At 33.3% G+C, this 7,844-nt stretch overlaps 1 non-coding gene across 1 annotated transcript; it reads left to right on the top strand.

The window, feature by feature from the left end:
- The first annotated feature begins 378 nt into the window (after positions 1 to 378).
- LOC122126309 lies at positions 379 to 481 on the top strand. The gene has a single exon (XR_006150891.1). It is a non-coding gene; the product is annotated as a U6 spliceosomal RNA (small nuclear RNA).
- Positions 482 to 7,844: the final 7,363 nt, after the last annotated feature.

The raw sequence follows: 7,844 nt of genomic DNA, 5'->3' as shown, positions 1-7,844 counted from the left end.
CACTCGCAGACTCCCACCCCAAAAAAAATTTATGTCCTGCCAAACAGTCCTAGTTTTGGCATATATAAGCAAATTCCCAAAATTAAATATGTTTAAAACATTAAAACTTTAAAAAAAAAACCTTAACACTTGCCTCAGTGTTCATTATGACAGGTGCCTTATATAAAATAATTGAATTCCTCCTCTTACACATCTCTTGAACAACAAATATCTGGAATTATTTTGTTTTTGACATGTCAGTCTTTATTCTTAAATGTGTGCTTATGTAAGAAGTACATGGTTCTAAAATTTCATGGCAATTATTTTGAGCTTACTTTTTGTTGAATTGTCTAGTTTAAGAAAATAAATTACACTTTATATATAAAAAATGTTCTATGCTCAATTCAGCATCAAGCACTCTAACATTGGAACAATACAGAGAAGATTAGAATGGCCCCTGAGAAAGGATGACAGGCAAATTCCTGAACCATTCCATACTTTTACAACAACAGATGCTGGAGGGGATGTAGCCACAAGAGAACTGTACTGCATTCTTGGTGGGAGTGTAAACTTATTCAACCCTTTGGAAAGTACTATGGAGGTTCCTCAAAAGACTCCACATAGACCTCCCCTATGACCCAGGAATCCCACTTTTGTGCATTTACCCAGATGATCACAAACAAGACCACACTAAAGCTACCAGCACAACTATGTTTACTGCAGCATTATTTACCATCGCTAAGATCTGAAACCAACCCAGATGCCCCTCAGTAGATGAATGGATCAAGAAAATGTGGTATTTATACCAATGGAATTCTATGCCTCCCTCAGAAAGAATGGCATCGCCCAATTTGTTAGAAAATGGAAAGACTTGGAAAAAAATATTAAGTGATGTAAGCCAGATCCAAAGAAACATAGGCCCTATGTTTTCCTTAATTTTTAATAACTATTTTATGTCTGAGATAAGCAGAAAAGGTTAAAAGCTTTGCACATATGACCAGATTAGGCAAATCAAACCCAAGATAGGAACACACGTGTGTTTTTCTCTTGCTTGTTATTGATTCTAACGTACTTATAACAGGTGATGTGTTTTTTTTGTTTCTTTATATGTTCCTCCCCCAAGCTATAACCCGTTTACACTGTATTTGAAGTTGGTGCGCCCACATCTTGTATATACGTTCCTCTAATTTGGGGAGGGAAAGGAAAAAAAAACAAGATGCTTAAATAGGGATACAGGTTGACCCATTATAACAATGAGATGCACAAGACACTATGATGAAAAATGAACTTTACAATTTAGGCAGGGGAAGTGTACTTAGGGAGGGGAGTGTGCTTGTAGAGGTGGGAGGGAAGGGATGGTAGGGGAACATAAAGGAGGAGGTAACAATGCATGTTAGGAAATGTACTCATTACCTTGCTCATGTAAATGTGACCCCTGTGTACAGAATTTTACAATAGAAAACATATAACATGTTCTGAGATGGAAGAGTTTATTTCCTTTATTTTACTCATATAATATTGTTAACAAAGAAATTAATGCAAAACACTAATATGAAGGTATTTTGAATGTGTGTGTGTGTGTGCAAGAGCGTGTGTTCTCATCCAATTGCATGTATGTTGGTGTGCTCAGAGTTTGAAATCAGTGCTTCAAAGTCTTGCTAGGCCTTTCCTCTCTAGATTGGTGAGCTACTATATGAGCTACATCTCCATTCCTGGCCTGTTTCTAATTCATTGAAATTTTTGAAAAATAATCCTATGAATTTATTTTTCCCTCATTGGTTTCCAACTGTTATCCACAGATCTCTAGCTTCAGTGTTGATATGGAGAATAGTTAGGTTTACAGATGTGACCAACCAGCGCAAGTCTTTTAGAATAATTTTAAAAGTAGAAGAAAGTTTACTTCACGGGGTCCTGTTTTATCATTTATTTTTAAAGCATTTTGGAGTGATTATATGCAAATTTTTTTCGTTTTTTTGGATTCTTAACACAATAAGTGAAAATATTTAAAAGTTTTAGTACTTTTTAAAAAGGAAACAGGAACTATGGGACTGAAGAAATTTTTCTCTTATAAGCTCAGCTCTGTGCATGATAACCCAATGTCACCAACACAATCTGTGTTGAAGACCAAATGTAACAGCAAACTATCACCATGGGCAATAATTGCTATGCTATTATTTCTTGGAAATATGAATATTGAATTGAGAGTGTAAGAGAATGGAGAGATTTTACCTACCTTTTGTGTATTGCTGAAAGACTTTTGGAAACTTTGACTCATTTCTTTGCTCAAAGTGTGTGTTTGAGCCATGCACTTACTGCCTTTAATTACAATTTTTCCAAACACTAAAATGGTAATAATATTAGCTTTATAGAAAATGTTATCTTAAGAATTAAGGGAAATAAAACTTGTGAAATACTTAACACAAACGTCTATGAATGAGTTTGAGTTTAGCCAGAAGTTTTTAAAATACTAAACAGAATGTGATAAGTATTACAGAAACCATTACATGTAGTGAGCAATCAGAAGTAATGTTATCTATTGACCATGCTCTGCTTCCAAGGAAGCCAGGTGGATAACTTCTCATGCTGTAAATCAAACTGGTTATCTTATGTCTTATGTGTGTAAAAATATCAGGGACAGAATGATGAAGGAATGTTGTAGACTGAGGTGAAGTCCATATGAAAATGTGCAAAACTGATAAAACATAAAAGTATCTTAGTAGTAAATTGTGTTTTACTTTATTTAAATTACGTCACAAAGATAAGAAAGACCTAGAAAAATGAATTCTCTTTTTGATGTCCTATCATAGGTCCTTGGATCAACTCTTTCCTCATTCTTGTAGAGGTATCATCAGATGAGATGAACTATATTATTTTTTTGTTTGCTTCCTTCCATTTATTCTTCATTTGACAACTCAACTAATTGAGACTGAAAGAAACCAAGGGAAATTAGACACACACGCTTTGGAAAGAACAATCAATGTAAAATAAATAAAACACATACAGCCTTGTAAAAAGTCTGACTAAATTGAGTTATATAGTCTCAAGCGTCAACAGAAAATGATTAAGAAATATCATGCTATTGATAATTGAAAATGATAGGAGTTGCTTAATATTTTTCCTTTCTACTACTCTGAATTAATTATTGATTTTGTATAGAGAGATTAAAGATGAGATTAACAAGAAACTAGTTTAAAAATGGACAAAAGTTATGAATAGACATATTCTTCTTAAAGCCCTGAAAAATCGCCAGTAAGTTTACAAAGTTGTTTAATACAACTCCTATGCTGGCTTAATGTTTTGTGAGCAGAAGTCATTAGAGAAATGTAATTCAAAATTACTATGATACTACTTCATAACTACTATAACTTTTATCAAAAAGATCAAAGGAATCAGGTGTGGTGGCAAAAGATTTTAATTCCAAGCATTTAGGAGGTTGGATAAGTCTAAGGCCAGTCTGGGGTACTGCACATAGCAAAAACCGGCACTTTATTACCTTTAACAAAGGTAATAATGTTGGTGAGAGTGTGGAGAAAAGGAGATTTTTCTACACTCTTCTTCAAAATACAGATTAGTGTTCTCCTTGCAGAAAGTAATATGCAGTTTTCTATAGAACTCCAAAGTTAAAATATCATCTGCCCCACCAATCATGTGATTATTTCTCTCTGGGTAACTCAAATATATCTGTAGTTCATTGTTATTCACATCATTCACAACAACAGCCAATATATAAATCGAAGTTCAGTGTTCAACTACAGACTAATAAAGCAACCGTGATACATGCACAAATATCTTTCTCTGTTTCATTCTTAAAATAGCAAGATACTTATGCCATTAGCCACAACTTACAATGACCTGAAAGATGTATTCTAAATGAAGAAAAATAATGTACTCTGATCTTTGTAAACACACACACACACACACACACACACACACACACACACACACACACACACACCCACCAACCTCAAACATTAAGAGAGAAATTTTTTAAAAAGTAAAATAAATTGGAATTACTGTGGCATTTAGGTCACAATGTAGAAGATAGTAGATATACTGGTTGAACCGGTATAGAGTCGTAATGTACAACATGAGGATACAGGGGACAACACTGGCCTTACATAGGAATGAAGCTAAATTAGTACGAGTTGTTTTTGCGAGTAGGGGTTGCTCTTTTATTTGTTCTTCCTTCAGTAATGGATAAGATGAACGTAATTCTTTAAATATTCCTGCCTATTTGTAGAAATAATAACAAACAATATAGCAATAATGTTGCATGCTCAACATAGAACAAAATGTCAAATTAAACTACATGAGATTATCCTTGATGTAAACTAATTATTACAAATAAAAGAAACCATGGGACCTATGTTTCTTTAAGTCTGGCTTACTTCACTTAATATGATTTATTTCCAAGATCTTCCATTTCCTCAAAAATGAGATGGTAGCTTTCTTTCTGATGGAAACATAGGATTTTGTGTGTGTATGTGTGTGTGTGTGTGTGTGTGTGTGTGTGTGTGTGTGTGTGTGTGTGTGTGTGTGTGTGTGTGTCCAGTCGTGGAGCCTGAACTCTGGGCCTGGGCGCTTTCCCTCAGCTCTTCAGCTCAAGGTTAGCACTCTACCACTTGAGCCACAGCGTCACTTCCGGCTTTTTTTCTTTTTGCTTATGTGGTGCAGAGGAATCGAATCCAGGGACACAGGAATGCAAGGCAAGTGCTCTACCACTGAGCCACTTCCCCAGCCCTGGAAGCATAGTAGTGCATGTATGTATATCTCTCTGTTGTGTGTGTGTGTGTGTGTGTGTGTGTGTGTGTGTGTGTGTCATTTTCTTGATCCATTCAGGTACTGAGGGGCATCTGAGTTGATTCCATATCTTAGCTAGGGTAAATACTACTGTAATAAACATAATTGTGCTGGTAGCTTTAGTGTAGCCTTGTTTGTGGTCACGTTGTTAAATGCCCAGAAGTGAGATTACTGGGTAATAGGGGAGCATTATTGTGTACATCGAGGATAACCATAGTAGATGAGCAGATTAGCTCAAAGCTATGTACATATGACACTATAAGGTGATTCCAAGTGAAATAAACTCCAATACATGTTCTTTGTTGTTGTTCTTAATGTACTATGGGATTTGGTTTATTTTTGTTTTATTTGTGTTTTCCCCATCTATGGTTTATCGCCTGAAGTCACTGTATTGGATTTTGATGCCCTGGGTATTGTAATTATGTTGATCTGAACTTGGGAAAGGAAATAGAAAAAACAAAATGGGGAGACAAAGGACAAATGGGTAACCTAAACAACTGTGATACTCACAAAACAAAATGTTGGAAATAATCTTGGGGGGGGGCATTGGGATGGAGGGAGAAAAATTGGAGAAGGGGTAACAAGTTATAAAAGAAATGAATTCATTTCCTTACTTATGTAACTAACCTCCCCTGTACTTTATCTTGACAATACAATTTAAATAAAAAATAAAATAAAATATATGTGAGCAGCAATACAGGAGATATGAGTGGGGGCAACAGCTGTGGAGATCAGTAATTTACTTTTACATAAGAAGTAATAACCTAGCATACAGATTTTCAGCCTCATGTCAGCCATTAAAAAGGGAAAACAAAATGCACAATCAGCAAACCAATAGAGATGAAATAGAAAACTAACAGACGTGAAGAGATGACTTCGGCCAGTAATAACAAATGACACAATTAGGAAACAAATAACAAGCCGCTGAGTTTAAAAAATATTACCCATAATTCTATTAAATGTTGTTTTCAACACAATTTGTTAGCACTGTAATTTAAATCACAATTTAATAATATATCATTTTAATAATAAGTTACTCATTTTTTATTTCTTAATATTGAATGTTTAATATGTAATATGTAATGTTTAAATAGCCAGCTATAGAAAAGAAGAAAGTGAAACTAATTTTAATAATATATTTCATGAATTGTAAAATTGAATAGCATTAGAATCTAAACAAATAACATATCATTATTGTTTCATTTCTGTGAATTAATGTAATAATTCAAATTGTATTCTACACTTAGCACTCATCTTAACATGAAATAAATTATTGCACATGACTCTTGGTATTAGGTGGAAGGGTTCAGCACTGTGGTAAAATTCACACCACACAATACACGAGGATATTACTCCTCTCATCTAGCTTAAATTGTGGAAAATTGATTTCTAAATGCATGTTAAATTCCTGTGTAGGTGACATCTATACAATTATACACAATTATTGTCACGAGGAGTATTTCAGATGACAAAAGTCATATTCATTAATTAAATATTTATTATTTTGTACCAAATAAATATTTATAGAGCGACTGAATTTCTGAGTAGATGCTGGTTTATATGTGCCAGATTATATGTATTGAGGCTTATTTTATATTCCTGACATTGTTTCTACAGTTGGAGTTAATTTTCCATAAGGGGTTAATTGTATTATATTGGATATATGAAAGTAAACTGAATGTTTATTCCATTAATACTTTGACACTTGCCTAATCCCAATATAAATAATCCATGTGTTTGAAGTAATGAAAATAACAAAAAATATAAGCCAGATAAGTCATTCTGTAGTAGAAAAGAATTTTCACCTTTGTTTTGATAGTTTGGTCCTCTTTACACTACAGAATATTCTTGGGAAAATGTGTTCCAGGCTGGTCACAACTGTAGAAATATTATGGTTTGATTTATCAAAAGAGAAGGAAGGAAGGGGAACCTTCCTTCCAAAAGTTTGCCCCCAGGGATGTGATCTGCTTTATGGTGGTGACTTGGAAATGAACATTTTTCACAGTCAACCTTGAAAAGCCATCTTGATAGACCATTTCTGTATGTGGATTACTACAGTTATTCTGATATTATGAAATACATTGTACTTCTATTATCCCAGCTTTTCCTTTTTTCCTAGAACCTGAAATAAGTTCATCTTTAATTAACATTTAATACATTTCTTTTTTTTACTGACAGAAAATCTGGGTGTAATTTTGATTTTTTATCTTTCCAATATAATATAAACTATGTTTTGACCAGTCACTTTCGAAAAATGAGTGATGTTCATGCACACTATTTTGGTGGCTTTAAGTAAATTGAGAGTTAATGTGGTATGGTAGTTCTTTTGCCTAATTGACTGAAGCATTAGATTATTCATGTATAAACCTGAGCATTGAACTTTTAAAATTTTATATATAAAAGAGTCCCCAAAGATTTACTTTAAACTGATAATGGAGGGGGGGTTGTCTTCATGTCTAAACTTTATATTTATTTTTATAAAAGTAATGATGTTCACTGGAGAAATATAAAAGATGCGAACATATTCCAAAAGAGAAAAGATTTATTTATTAAAAAATAGAAAAGAGTAAAATAGTCACATTTCTTGCTTGAGACTGCATAAATTTCATATTAATATAGCTCAAGATGAGACTCAGAGATAAATTCATATTTATATTACTGAGAGTTAAATCACAATATAAGCTACATAGGTATTTTAAGAAATTGGTGATTCAAAGCCCTACATACCTAATGGATGAAGAATAGAATTGAAAATAGCAGAGGAAAACAAATCAACATGCAGGTATTATGATATTATAATAAAGAAATGAAAGAAATGAAGCTTTTGCCTGCTGAAGGAGAAAGTTTAGCCTGTAATTTCAATGTAAGGCATCAATTGTAATGAGTTTAAAGTCTTTTCCTACAAGATATCCAAGAGTACTATATTCAGCCTCTGAAGAGTAAAGAAGTAATTATTTTCATTAGCTTTGCTTAATATTAATTTAATTGTAGCAAATAGGTTAAAATGTCTGCTCCGTTTCATTTGATGTAATAACATACATTTCATATTATTACTGTCTCTTCAT

This window comes from Dipodomys spectabilis, unplaced genomic scaffold, assembly GCF_019054845.1.
Source record: "Dipodomys spectabilis isolate Male_0828 unplaced genomic scaffold, ASM1905484v1 ptg000274l, whole genome shotgun sequence".
In the NCBI taxonomy this organism is placed as follows: domain Eukaryota; kingdom Metazoa; phylum Chordata; class Mammalia; order Rodentia; family Heteromyidae; genus Dipodomys; species Dipodomys spectabilis.
This window is presented reverse-complemented; position numbering and strand designations above follow the sequence as displayed.